This window comes from Protopterus annectens, chromosome 7.part0, assembly GCF_019279795.1.
Source record: "Protopterus annectens isolate FY-2018-M chromosome 7.part0, PAN1.0, whole genome shotgun sequence".
NCBI lineage: Eukaryota > Metazoa > Chordata > Ceratodontiformes > Protopteridae > Protopterus > Protopterus annectens.
Window position 1 is genome coordinate 213,095,656 of NC_056739.1, and position 14,955 is coordinate 213,110,610.

General features: G+C 39.5%; 1 long non-coding RNA gene across 1 annotated transcript in view; it reads left to right on the forward strand.

Annotated features, from left to right (window-relative positions):
• Positions 1-13,497: 13,497 nt before the first annotated feature.
• LOC122806365 overlaps positions 13,498-14,955 on the forward strand; it is a 51,210-nt gene continuing 49,752 nt past the window's right edge. Inside the window, exon 1 of the long non-coding RNA XR_006365502.1 lies at positions 13,498-14,364. This is a non-coding gene — a long non-coding RNA (uncharacterized LOC122806365). The remainder of the gene's footprint in view (positions 14,365-14,955) is intronic.

The window sequence follows — 14,955 nt, forward strand, 5'->3', positions numbered from 1 at the left end:
ATCCGCACTGACATCATTGCATATTTGGCATGTGTCTGTGTATGGGGGAGAGACAGAAGATTAAAGTATAAATGAAAAAAAATGAATAATCCATTAATGACTGTTCACATCTGTCTGACTTTCACACAGATTCTTTTTTGCACCCCCCCCCTGCAAAAACCTGAAATAAGAACTTTCCATATTTTAGGTTATTTTTTTTGTAAGTTTGATATTTCAGCACTTCGATCCTCTGGTCTTCTACTATCAGAGGTTCAATGTTCTGAAATTTCTACTCTTCATAGTGAATATATATATATATATATATATATATATATATATATATATATATATATATATATATATATAAAAAATGTGTGTGTGTGTCTGTATATATATTTAAATCAGTGTTGCGGTATCATAAGCTATAGGGGTTATTCCTTACCTAGGATATAACCACCATCCACGTTTGAGGGTCACAGCTTTCTTGTTGACAGTGCTTTATATCTGTGTGCTTTGTTAAACTGATTGTTGGCTAACCATCTTTTCAAGGCTCTGAAGATAATTCCTCTAATGGAAAATAACTTCATTTATGTCATTTTGCCATAAAAAAATGTTTTTTGTGGGAATCTGATTAATTTTAAGCTGCAAAATTATTTTTGTGGGACTGTCATGTTACTGAAGGGATTTTTACTTGTGTAATGCTTGTGTGGAGGGAAAAGTCAGTGTAAAAATATTTTTATTGATGTAATCTATTTCTGTGTTGTGTGTGTGTGTGTGGGCAGGATTTCTCTCTTCTAGGACCGTCAAAGATTTACTGCAGAACCTTGATGTTCCTCCCCAAGGGTTTACTGTCTCAGTCAGGTTTTGCAGTCTCCTTGTGAGACTTCTTTCCCATATTGAACACTAAACAATTGTCTGTCTCCATGGATGTTCATCATGTTTCACTGTTGCAGTCATAACACTTGGGTTATCCTGCTGGCAGGCTACCTGCAGTCAGCCAGAATTCCAAAGTCTTGGTCCGGCGTCAGTTGCTGTCACCTCTTCCCTGATGTCAGTGCGACAGGGGTATATAAGATGCAGCCGACGCCATTTTCTTCAGTCTTTCTTGCCGCATGGTGCCCGAAGCAAAAGCAGTTCGCAAGTGCTGGTCGGCCGACTCCTGAGATTTTCGAAATTGAATTTCAGAACTGAAGTCTTCAATAAAGCTAAGTACCCCGTTGGGGAAACTTTTTCTTGCTCCAGACCAATGTCAGTAAAAGTTAACAATTGTATTTCTTGTGGGAAGCAAATACCTCATAAGGACTTTCACTCTTACTGTATCCCTTGCCTAGGCCCTGACCATGACGTTTCTGGTTGTTGGTTTTGTGCTAGGTTCAACCGACGCACTATTAAGCGTCGGTTTGATTTTGCATTCCATTATTTTGGCCGAAGGTTTAACTACATAATGCCGTCAGAGCAACCGACTACCACAATTCATAAAAAATGCAAAGACAAGGAAAAGGACAGGCATCCGAGGTCCAAAACCGATGACGAAGCCTCTTCTAGGCCAGTTCGCCAGTTCTCAGTGAGGCGCTTTCGCAGCCCTGGCACCTGCTACCTCAGATCCACAGGCCGCCTCCGACTCCCACATGGAGACAACTAGGCCTCTGGAAACTCAAGGTATTGGGCCTATGGAAATTATTCCCTCAGATGGGTCTGAAGCCACTGAGCAGGCATCGGATTTTGAGGGTGTTTTCAGACCTACACAGCTTACAATCAAGTCAACTCCAGCAACCGAGGCAAAGTCTAAAACACCATTAAAGACAAAGAAACAAGTACATCATTCTCCTGGGCAGTCATCCATGCCTAAGAAACAGATGCTCAAAATGGCCGAAGACCTAATTACTTTGATCAGGGGTTCCCATCCCCCACCTGATAAAAGGCCTAGGCAGGATACAGACTATGAATCCTCTGACCAGGTTTCTATTTCATCTGATTCCTCTTCAGACCAGGGATACTCTCTTCCTCCCTATGAGGACTCTGATGCTGAAGAATCTATCCCTTCAGCCTCTCATCCTGAGGATTACTCTTTTGGGGAAACTTTGCACTCCATGAGGGAGTATTTCCATTGGGAGAGCCATGATTATTCAGAATCAAAGAAAAGGCTCAGAGATTTTCTTTTACTGCCTCAGCACAGGCCCCTTGCTATACCTGCTGTGTTAGATATTGTTGTTGATGTTTTTTCAGAATCTAGTTTGTCTCCTGATTCTTTACCCCCTGCACCAGTCAAGCCAGATAGGTACTATAGGGTCCCAGACTCTCATAAATTTCTTTATAAAAACCCTGAACCCAGAAACAATTTCTCAGGGTCCCAAAGAGGTAAAGGCTTCCACTGCGAAAAAACCCAGCCCCTCTGACAGGGATTTTAGAGCACTGGATAGATGGGGAAAAATGTTTACACTTCTGCAATGTTAGCAGTAAGGGCTTTGAATTGCCAGTTTCACATGCTGAAATACCAACAATACTTAATGTCTTTGTTAAAACAGAAAATGATTACAAGCTCAGAATGTCCTGACAATAAGGAAATGCAGGATTTATTGCATGCAGCCGAACAAGTGGGAAAACATACTCTGCAATGTGGTTTTGATTCATTAGAGGCTTCTTGTAGAGCCGCAGTTACGGGATCTGTCATTCGAAGGCATGCTTGGGTAAAAGAACAAAGTTTACCTGATCATGTTAAAGCAAAATTATTGGATGCTCCTTTACAGCATAATACTTTGTTTGGTGTTAAGGCAGAAGAGGTATTAAAGAAAATGGAGGATAAGGCAAAATCAACACAGACAGTAAAGGATTTCTTACAGGTACAGCCACCTAGATTTAGCAGAAATTGGCCTTCTAAAAATTGGTCCTTTTCAGTGTCAGACAGGCCTGAAAGAGGAAGATACAGATGCCCAAGAGGCAGATCTCAGCCCCAAGGCTCTTACAGACCTAGACAGTAAGGTGCTTCAACCCCCAAAGGAGAAGACAAGTCACAACCTTATAGGAAACAGTCCCAATGACTTCCCTTTTCAAATGCCAAGCACTTACCTTTTGGCAGCACCCTTAGGGGGAAAGCTAGCACTTTTCTCACAAAATTGGCACATAATCACCCAGGACAAATGGGTACTGAATATTGTCTTGCAGGGTTACAGGTTCCACTTTCACACCCTACCAAGGTCAAAAGGAATGCCAGACCTGCCACAAAATCAAAGGGCAGAAGTACAAAAACAGATTACAGCCCTCATGGACATGAGAGCTATTCAAAAAGTACCACAGCAAGAACAAGGACAAGGATTTTACTTAAGACTTTTCTTGGTTCCCAGAAAGGACAAAACCTGGAGACTCATACTGGACCTGTCTATTCTAAATACTTTCCTGGATGTTCTGAAATTCAAAATGTTGACACTACAGCAACTTCTACCCATGCTGGGCAAGAGGGCTTGGCTCGTTACTTTAGACCTCAAAGAGGCATACCTGCATGTCCAAATCAGACAAAATTGCAGAAGATACCTCAGATTCATAGCTGGCACAATGCATTACCAATTCTTTGCACTGCCCTTTCGCTTATCTACTGTGCCCAGGGTCTTCACAAAATGCCTGGCACCAGTGATTGTATTTTGCAGACAAAAAGGAATTCAAATATATCCCTACTTGGATGACTGCCTTATTCAAGCAGAGAGCAAGGACATTCTACTAAAGCATCTGGCATTTGTAAAAAGATTACTAATTGGCCTAGGGTACACAGTAAACGAAAAGACGTCAAAACTAGTACCCTCTCAAGAGATAATATTCCTGGGTGCAAGCTTAAATACAACTGCCCAGATGGCTTATCTCACGCCAGACAAGCAAAGGCAACTGACTCATTACTTTCAAATGATAGCAACAAAAACCCAGCTACCTGCAAGAAAAATTCTGCAGGCTTTGGGGTTCATGGCATCCTGCATCCTGTTAATTCCATATGCAAGACTGCATATGAGGAAGTTACAATGGTATCTAAAAAATGTTTGGACTCAACATTGCCACAGCCTGGAAGCAATAATAACTCTTATTCCCTGCCTGCAACAGGAGTTTCGATGGTGGGCACTGGCATGTCACCACAACAAGGGACATCCTTTCACTTTACCCACAGCCAGGCAGACACTAACAACAGATGCATCGGATTATGCCTGGGGGGTGCACATGGCAGGAAAATGTATTCAGGGCAAGTGGTCCACAGACCAAATGCATCTTCACATCAATCAAAAAGAGATGCTAGCTGTACAGAATGCCGTGACAGCTTTCAAGGACCTACTGCATCCAGGACAACTATTACTAAAGACTGACAACTCCACAGTTATGTGGTACATAAACAAGCAAGGGGGCACGCACTCATATCCCCTCTGCAGGCAAGCCATGACTTTGTGGAACACAGCACTGACCTATCAAGTTCATCTGCAAGCACAATTCCTGCCAGGAAAGAAAAATACTCTGGCAGACGATCTAAGCAGAAACCTCATGGATCCTCATGAGTGGAAACTAAATCCACAGGTCTTCAGCATGATAACACAGAAATGGGGATGCCCGGACATAGATCTTTTTGTCTCCCCTCTCAACTTCCAACTACAGAAATTCTTCACAAAGACTTACCACCCACAAGCATGGAAAGTGGATGCTCTCTCATTCAGCTGGAGAAACCTAGAAGTTTATGCCTTCCCACCACTGCCTCTCCTTTCCAAGGTGCTCCTAAAAGTCAGACAAGACAAGCCAAAAATGATCCTGATTGCCCCAGACTGGCCACGCCAGCACTGGTACCCAATCTTAAAGAACTTGGCTCAAGGCCCAGCCTGGACTTTACCTCAAATACCTCAACTTTGTGCTCAACAAAACAATCAGATCCTGCACAGCCAACTCAGAACCTTAAATCTGGCTGCATGGCAGATAAAATAGCCTCTCAGACCACATCTCTTTCTAAAGCTGTTATGGATGTCATTCTGGAGGCCAGGAGGCCCAGTACCAGGAAATCTTATGCAGGCAAATGGAAGAGATTCTGTGCCTGGAAACAGGCACAAGGCTTTGACCCACTTGTACCAAATATCCCTCAGATTTTACAATACCTAATTGAGATGCTGGACAAAGGCCTATCCTTTTCATCAATTAAGATCCATGCCTCTCCCATTTCAGCTCATTATAACATGGAACCTCCTATTTTCTCTCACCCATTACTAAGGCAGTACCTCAGAGGGGCTAAAAACATAAGACCCCCCCCCCCGGAGAGCACAGATACCTACTTGGGACCTCAACTTTGTCTTGGAAAAACTCACTTTACCTCCTTTTGAGCCAGCCAATACAGCTGATATAATATTTTTATCATGGAAAACTGCTCTGCTTCTAGCAATAACTTCAGCACGAAGAGTCTCAGAGCTACATGCATTAATAGCAGTGGAACCTTTTATAATTTTTCATCAAGACAGGGTTTCCCTAAGGACAAACCCAACATTTATGCCAAAGGTGGTATCCACTGTGGCTCTTAACCAAACCATTCATTTGCCAACATTTTATCCAAATCCCCAGAATAAAGGAGAGAGACGTCTGCACTCTTTGGACATACACAGGCAGTTACACTTCTACTTGGACAAAACAAAAGCTTTCAGAAAAACTGAGCAACTGTTTGTAGCATACGCTGCAGGATCACAAGGAAAGGCTATCTCAAAGCAGACTATTTCAAAGTGGATAGGACACTGTATTCGTTTCTGCTACACACAACATTGAAAGCCAGTGCCTAACAACATTAGACCACATTCTACCAGGGCAGCAGCCACTTCAGCAGCCTTCCTCAGAGGAGTACCAACCAAGGATATTTTGGAAGCTGCAACTTGGAGTTCAGTACACACCTTTACCAAGCATTACCACTTGCCTCTTTACTCCAAATCCAGAGCAGGCTTCGCCACTGCAGTTCTGCAGGGCCTCATAGCCACTCCTAATCCTATTTAGATCCAGCCACCCTACCTCAGCTTTGGGATTCAACCCAAGTGTAATGACTGCAACAGTGAAACACGATGAACATAGTACAGTTGTGTACCTACCATAAATGTAGATGTTCGAGTGTATTCACTGTTGCAGTCCAGGTTACCCCCCCCCTCCATCCCCACTTTCTTTGCTGGAACTTATCTATACCTTTCTATCCTATACAACCTATGTGGTGTATTTGCTTGTAGATGAAGGTATTGCTTTTATTTTACTGTATGGTTTTATTAGCCTACCTATTTGGGGGCACCTGACATCTGGGGCAAGAAAAACTGAAGAAAATGGAGTCGGCTGCATCTTATATACCCCTGGCGCACTGATGTCAGGGAAGAGGCGACAGCAACCGACACTGGACCAAGACTTTGGAATTCTGGCCGACTGTGGGTAGCCTGCCAGCAGGATAACCCAAGTGTAATGACTGCAACAGTGAATACACTCGAACATCTACATTTACGGTAGGTACACAACTGTACTTTCTTGCTACTCCTGTCCGCAAGAAGAAGAAAGTTAAGAAGTCCTTGGGTGTCTGTCTCCATCACTGCCTCAATCATTGGTGAGTGACTCCTTTGTGGCCAAAGCTGTTTCCTTGGATGATCCATCTTTTGCCTTCTGGTTCCTCTAGCAGCAGCTCTTCAGGAAGCCATTAATGACTGGGAGATTGACATATTCCCTGCAGCTATAGGGTTGATTCACTGTGCAAGGAAAAAACACTTTGGCTGACCTTCCAGGTATGAGTGTTTGAAGGTATATTGCTTATCTGGGGTAAGGTACCTGATTCCCAGTCTAGTGCTCCTGTCATGAGTCAGTCCCGTTCCAGGGATTTCCCTAGGAAGAAAAAGCAGAAACTTAAAAATGTCTCTTCTCCTGTGTCTGTTGTTGAGTCAAGTCTACTAATAGCACCATTTAAAAGAGGAAAAAAACTTGGCTAGGCTTGTAAGGGCCTCAGGGCCATTAGCCTAGTAACCTCTTATGATCCTGTGAAGCTTGGTTGTAAGCAGTCTGCTGTCTAAAAACTGTGAAGATGCAGCCTGCACTTACAGACATTCCGTTGGCCTAGACAGAGCGAGAGAGAGAGTTTTTATTTTTTTTTTCTTTTACGGACAATATGGCACCTTGTTTGCATATATGCCTACAAAATCTTGCATGCTAAAGGTCAAAATAAACAATAAGTGATATAAATCCATGGAAGTATGACAGTATTTATGAAGTAATGTATGTATTGTGCTATTTTCTTTTCTTAAAAATGTTTATTGGTTTTGGAAAACTTTCATACCTCACAATTCTGATTTTTGTCTCATATTTTCAGTTTGTTTCTCATAAAATTGTGTTCTTTTGGCAAACTATTGAAGACTGAAGTCAGAAAATAATGGCAGGCATTTTAGTTTGACTTCATATCCTCAGAAAATGCATACTAATGCAAACGTTGTTGTTCTATGCACTTTCTAAGGGGGTCAAGGGATGTATGTGTGTGTCATACCTATCAACTGTACAGATTTCCACAGACTCTCCAGACTTTTGCCTTATATTTTTGGTCTGTTTCTCATAAAAATTCATTTTTTTGACAAATCACTGGGATGAGCTAAGGAATAAAGTTACTAAATAATGACATGTATTTGATTTTCAAACTTCATATCCTGTAGAAAATTCATTCTAACACAAATCCTGTTATTCTAGCAACTTTCTAAATGTGGCCCTAGTTTGGGCCTTAGTCCCCAACATTATAACAGGCTTTTTCCAGATTTCATGTGCTAAGAGATTGAGAGGTACTGTGTGTGTGTGTGTGTGTGTGTGTGTGTGTGTGTGTGTGTGTGTGTGTGTGTGTGTGTGTGTGAGCTGTCCAGGTTTTTTCAGAATGTCCAGATTTCTTCCTCATATTCCTCCTGAGCTTTTCTCCCCGGGCCTCCACTGAAAAAGGGATTTTGCACAGATGGACTATCCCAGTTAACAAATGCCAAATAAGGATTGAAGTTGCTAAATAATAACAGACATTTGAGTTTTAGATGTCATATCCTTTAGAAAAATGCATACTAACACAAATCCTGTTATTCTACTATTATTACGTTCATGAGAGCAATATTTATAATCCGTCCCTATTTATTTTAGGCTTTGTCCAGATTTCTTGCAGTAAGAGGTTGAGGTGTGCATGTGTGAGAGTGAAATGCTCTATTTAGAGTTAGCAGGTGGAGTTTATTTTCACATACAGTTTCTAGGAATTGTGAGCTTCAAGGGAAGAGATGTTTACTGTTGTTCATGCTAAGTCTGCTTAAAATGTGCAACTGTTTTGTTTAGCAAATGGTATCACTGTTGTGGTGTAGAATTTCAAAACAGTCTTAGTAGCACAGCAGGTAGAATACTTGCATCTTGATGTAGAGGGCTGTAGGTTCTACTCCCACATGTAGATTTGTATTTTAAGGGGGTGGAGTGCTGCAGTCCTGAGTATGTCCTCCTTTGGATGAGATGCCTAGTAACTATGAACCTGTGTTTCCGCTTGCCACTTATTCCTATTGCAATATACAAGCTTAGCATTTTTTTTAAATGCAACATAGGCAATTTATTGTTTAAGGGCAGTAGGCACTGAATTTGTAGATGAAACACTGAAATATAAAGCTGTTTTCTAGCAACAACCTCTCCATTAGTTTCAGATCTCTTTAATGTGAAATTATTCAGATGACTTTTACTTCTGCAGAGATTGTGCATATTGACTGATATTGGTAGATTGTAATGATAGACATTTAAGTGGCCTTTTATGGTTGAAATGTTCTGAATTGGGCAATTTGTCATTATTGGTTCATATGTTTTGTTTCATTGCTTAATGGAAAAATGTTCAAAACTATAAAACACACTCTGAAGTGGTGCTGTATTAACAAGGGATATAATTCAGTTATTGTATATTATAATTAATACAATCAGGAAGGTGAATCAAAGCAGTTATGCATGGTTCTGAAATGTGTGCAACGGGCCTATGATTTGAAAACAGTCCAAATGTAAACTTAACCTGCCACTGGCCAGATGTATTTTCTTTGAATGTGGGTTTAAATGCTGTTTCAGTGTAAGCAAGTTTCAAAGGTATGGAAGTTTTAATGCTAAGTCTGTTTTCATTGTAAGACTATTGCTTTGTTTAAGTTTAGCAAATGTCTATCAGTGTTTGTGCTATAAAACAGGAGGTTACTAAGCTATTGGCCCTGAGGCCCTAAAATTTGAAATAAAAGTTGAAAATTAAAACCAAGTATCTGTATTCATTGTAGAAGTAATGCATAAAACAGTATGCACACAGAAAGGTTTGAACAGTGTTTATGGCAACTGGGGAGAAATAGCCAAGTAATGGAATACTGGAATGGCTGCGTGTGTTTGTTGGGGTGTGTGTGAAGGGGTGGGGTTGGGGGCGGTGCTTTGAAGGGGGTGGGGTTGGGGCGGTGCACCTCCCTGCAAAAAATCCTGTGGACTCCCTTGCAAACAACATAAAATTCTTTACAAAACTCCAGCTAGCTATGCTGGCATATATACACATGCACTGCCCTACTCTCATTGGCACAGATGGCACTTCCTCATAAGGTTATTTAGCACCAAGGTAATATGATCCTTCCAAAGGGAATAAAAACAGACTAGATCTCAATAGGACATTTTTCGACTGAGCCTGGGTGTACAAAATCAAGATGAAATAGTATTAAACTAAAATGAATGCATCTAGTTGTTCAAACAAGGAAAAGGGCACATTAAGAAGAGTAAGCTGACATTGACTCCATGCTACAGAAAACATTAGAAAGGGAATATAATTTGATACATGATTATATTTGAAACAATCAGAGAAAACAAAGAATCAATGTAGATGTCATTATAATTGATCTGTTGGTATGCTAAAAGGCAAGCTTGCAACTATGAAAGGATTGATAATTTAGTTCACTTTCATGAATGTCCCCCATCTAGAAGCCCTCAATAGTAATTTGGTTATGCAATGATGAAATAAAGGTGCATCTCCTCTGGTGCTCATCTAATGTTTTCAATGTTGAGGGACTGAGATTTTTTAGAAAATGTATTTTACTTAAATACAAGAATGTACATTATGCGTTAGAACTCAAAAAGGCTATGCAACAATTTAATACCAAGGGACAATGTTCCATCCTTATCTCATGCCATAAAATGAACACAAGGAGGCCCTCTGGTAAAGGAGGTGATATGGCCACAATTGCAATATAATGCTGAAGTCATATAAACTAGTCATCATCTCATGACAGTTATTAATACTTAACTTGAATGGGGAATTTTTAGGTCAAGTAAGTACACAAGGTCACTGATTTACAGTTGTGTCTGGTTCCTAATGCAATTCCTGAAAAGAGCAAATCTCAAATTAATGGTCTACCTAAGCAAAGCTATATATAATTGCCAAACTGAAATAATGAATCCATAATAAATTATATTACTTCAAAGGTAAGTAAAATAAGTTGCATAGAAAAGTAAAGAATAAGTAATGCCTCAAAGCTGCACTCCCTATAATCCTCAAAACCCCCCCCCCCCAAAAAAACAAAAACTGCTATTCACAAATCTATCATCACCACGAAACCTAATAGTTAATATAGCTTTTGATAAATGATGTGCAGCAACACCTCTTACATTGATTGGAGGGGGGGTTGAAAGGAGGGGTAACCTCCTACAGTTTTGATAATATATGCCATTTCATGTTTTTAGCAGTTTTAGATTTCCTTGATTACAACATTATCTCCTTCACATTCCATTCTTCAAATGTTGTTCAGGAAATGTGAAGTTAATTCAAAGTTACTAGCATAGCTACTGAAAGCAATATACATCTTTTCTGCCCCCAACTAATGCCTGATAACCATCAGTCCCTTTTCAGTGGTCTTTGGCCCATTTGCTCCCTCACTACAACAGCCACACATCAGAGACCACTGGGGGAGATCAGATCCAGAATGAGGGGCCAGTATCCAGGTAGTCACGAAGGGTGATGCATTTTCATCAGGATCCTTAATGTTATCCCCTGTTGGCTGCATATGTGCGAACCTACAATTCCTTCCCTGATGCATCTGCACATACAAAAATATAATCTTTTATTTTACAGCTGTGTTGGTCAGATTTATATGTTTATTTTTATTTTACAGCATCTACACATACACAAGGAAGACTATCTAGTAAACATGGCTTAGCAGAGCTAAATATACATCCATGCAATTGTTGGCACTGCAATGGCCTGTCTACCTTCCTCTCCTGAAGGATAGGTAAGCCCACAATGGCTACCCGCCAACTTCCAAAATTCAGGTTATTAGTTAAGTCTGGGTCATCAAGGTCACAAATGTAGCTCTCTGCACACAAGCCAGGCTCAAGTTTCTCAAAAGACCTGCACTTCTAAAGACTTGAGAAATATGTTTAGAGGATGTTTCAGGATTTCTAGAATCAGTGTGTGTTTGCAATTTGACTTTTGATGACCATTGATGTGGTTGCCTAGCTGTAAACTTAAACTCTTAAAGGAAACCTTAACACCTATCTGTCCGGAGACACTTGTCTGTTCAACAGCACTATCACCAGTGTCAAGTGATGAATGTATTGTGATCTGACCTTGATCACCATCCTGGGGGATTTCCTAGTTGAAAGGATACAGCTCTAAAGGGAAAAAAGATCTTGAGTTCAAGTCCAAAATAAGTTACAATAATATACTTTCATTTCTATGATTCTAACAGTGTCTAAGCAGAGGGCTGTCTCTGTATTTGTGTGTGTGTTGATAGTATAAGCTCAGCATGTATTTGTGGGACCCTATCCCTTATGAAGTCTTGTAGTCTATTTAATACAGACTACAGCAGTACTGTTTTTATAACAGATTACATAATAGTGCTGAATTATGCTTTACGTTGCTCACACTTTTGGAATCTGTTTTTGTAAGCAGAAAACTTATGAAAAAGTTAGTTGATATATATTGTATATAAATCCAGTGTGTTATACAAATGACACAGCTCGGTGTACAAAAACTGATACTAAATACAGTGTATTATGTTTAAGTCACTTTTGTCATGTTTCACACAGACACCACTCCTGTTACTTTAATATGCCGTAAGCAGCAGTGAAAAGCATACTTTGCATAATTAACTCTTCAAAAAGTCCCTTGCATAAAACAACAGCTTTAGCTGGAATTTTCCTTTTGTGACTTATCTACTGCTTCCTGACTAATGCATCCACCTACTAGTAAGAGTATTAGACTCAGGATCAGTTTCTGGTATACATCCTTCATTACTCTGTGCCATGGGTTCCTGACCATACCCTTAGTCTAAGATATCCAGACAGTATCTTTCAAAAACTCTATAATTACTGATTCCTGTATACCAGTACTACAGTATGAAACTCAATACCCAAAGCTCTGTGACATATACATTCTACCCAGTATTACAAGTTCAGTTTGTTTCTGTGTAAATTTTGCACTTTCACTCTTGGCTTACACAATTCCATTTGGTCTAATGCATAGCTTTAAATTCTGCACATATTTGTTTTATCACCATTTCCTCAAACAGTAGTTCATTTACTCACTACCCTTTCTGAAAATAATTTATTCTGTATAGTTCCTCTAAACTTTTACTCTTCTAGTTTCACTTTCTAATGCCAGTCGTTTAAACTGGAACATTAAACATTTTGGACCTTTGGTATCTCTGTAAGCTACTCATGCATTACTGTTACAGACACCTTGCACTTTTCTAATCTCATCTTGCTTTGTCCAGTTTTCTCCTCATCTGTGAAGGACACAAACAAAAAAACAAACAAAAAAAAAAAAACAGACATGTCTCAGTGCTTTCACTCCAGACCTAGCAGTATTTATTCACTGGTTTGCCTCACAGTTATTCAGTGTTGCATGTTTTGGACATTTATATTTGGTACTCTTTGAATATATCAGTATATAAAATTAATGTGCATTTTCTCAGGTTGATGGTATTCCTTCATTCTTACCCAAATATGTCACTATAGAATCACAATTTCTATATTTGTCTACATCCTTATTATACTACATTTAACACCAGTGGTTAGTACATACCACAACTGATCTACTACAGATTATACAGATGATGTTTTAAGTACTGTCTACTTGCTGTCATTAACATTTATTTATTACTGTATATACTGTTGATAACCAATATCTTGTTATTGTATTAAAGCCAACAACCTATGATGTTGTTTACTATTGCTGCAACTTTGTATTTCTATTTATCATGTACATGATGTGGAGCTTTTCTCCCCGGGCATCCGCTGAAAAAGGACCTGCGTCCAGTCGAAATTTCCCGGTAAACAAATGTAAATAAATAAATAAATAATAATTTGCATCTTGGTCAGCAAGTGGATTTAATCTATCAAAATGCATCCGAAATATTTGTAGTGTCTTGTATTTCTTCAGTTCTGTTGGTTTTCATTTACAACATACCTTTCACCTTTTTTGTCTCCGTAAGAAACTGACAGAACTCAGCGTCATCTACATTTTCCTTATTTCCCTGAGGCACAGCTTACCTTTTCCTTTAAAAGAGTCTGTTAGAATTTGCTCAGGTAAGGCTCCACCCATTTTTGTTGCCATAAGAAGTGTCATTCCCGAGATGAAAGTCAGAGAGGGAGGAGGCTACACTTCACTAGCTTTTTAAAGAGAAGAAACGGACCTGGAGTTAGAATCAAGACCTAAAAAGAGCAGAAAACAGAAACATTTATAGAAAAAAAACAGAAGCAGGAAAAATAAACTTCTCTACAGTCTTTTCTGCTGAATGTTAACTTCATTTAAGAACTGAAAAATAGCTGGAAACTACATACTTCTGATAAAGTTGTTACTAATTTTCTCTTGAAAATTGAAAAGGGATCCAAATTTCTCTGACGGCGTAAAACAGAATTGCAAATGCAACCAAAATTACCTGAAACAAAGATACTGAGCTTTATTTATGAAGGATTGTTGCAATAACCTGGTGGATAAGTTTCAAAGATAAAACACAAAACACACCCTAACAGGAGTTTGCTGTTTGACAGAATTGTGCCATCTTCACATTTCAAACAGCACAAATACTGAACCTGTAAAACATTTCTCACTACAAAGTTACCGGGAATTATCAGCACTAAACAGCCGGCCTATAACATCAGCGTTTGTTTTTGAACAAATTAAATATTTCAGAATATCTGAAAGGAAAAAAAAACATTTGCAGTGTGAACGGTGTGGAAAAAAAATGTCAGAGGTTGTTTTGCAGTACAGCCAGAGTGGTATGCCTGGGTTTCCAGATCGTTCCAGCGCAGGTCAGATGGGAAAGATGAACTTTAGTTCAGAAGAAATCCAGTATAATACAAACCAAATGCGTCCAGTGAAAAGGGCTCCAAAACTAGGTCTTATTGGGAGATCTAAGAGAGGTAATTCACTGGCTATTTTCTCATTTTATTTATGAAACTCTTTTGCATGCTTGCCTGTTGGCAGAGTGGGGCTAATGCTTTATTGTTATGCTTAGTTATAGCAGCTAGTCAGTTATGAAAATGGCCCACAAGACAAATATAAATATAATGATAATAGTTTCTCAAATATAGTGATTAGCAACGGTAGAGAAGTGAAGAATGAATATTGCATTCCCTTCCTATGGATGGTGTAGGGTAGGCTTGAGCTGAGAATGCCACATTCCAGTGCTGGAAATGGCCTGGTCAAACAAACCATTATGTGTAGCAGTCACTCACCTGCAGGTGAGCACAGTCAAAGGGAAGTCCTACTCGGAGGCAGCTAAACAATATTTCCCAATACTGGACTGCAGATGAGAAACAGTGCTGATAAGAGGACAGAGTGGAGTCACATACCTCTCAACTGTCCAGACTTTTGTCTTATATTTTTGGTCTGTTCTTCATAAAATTTGCAATTTTCTGGCAAATAATTGAAAATTGAAGTCACTAAACAATGACAGACATTTGAATTTCAGACTTTCATAAAATGCATAACAATATAAAACCTGTTATTCT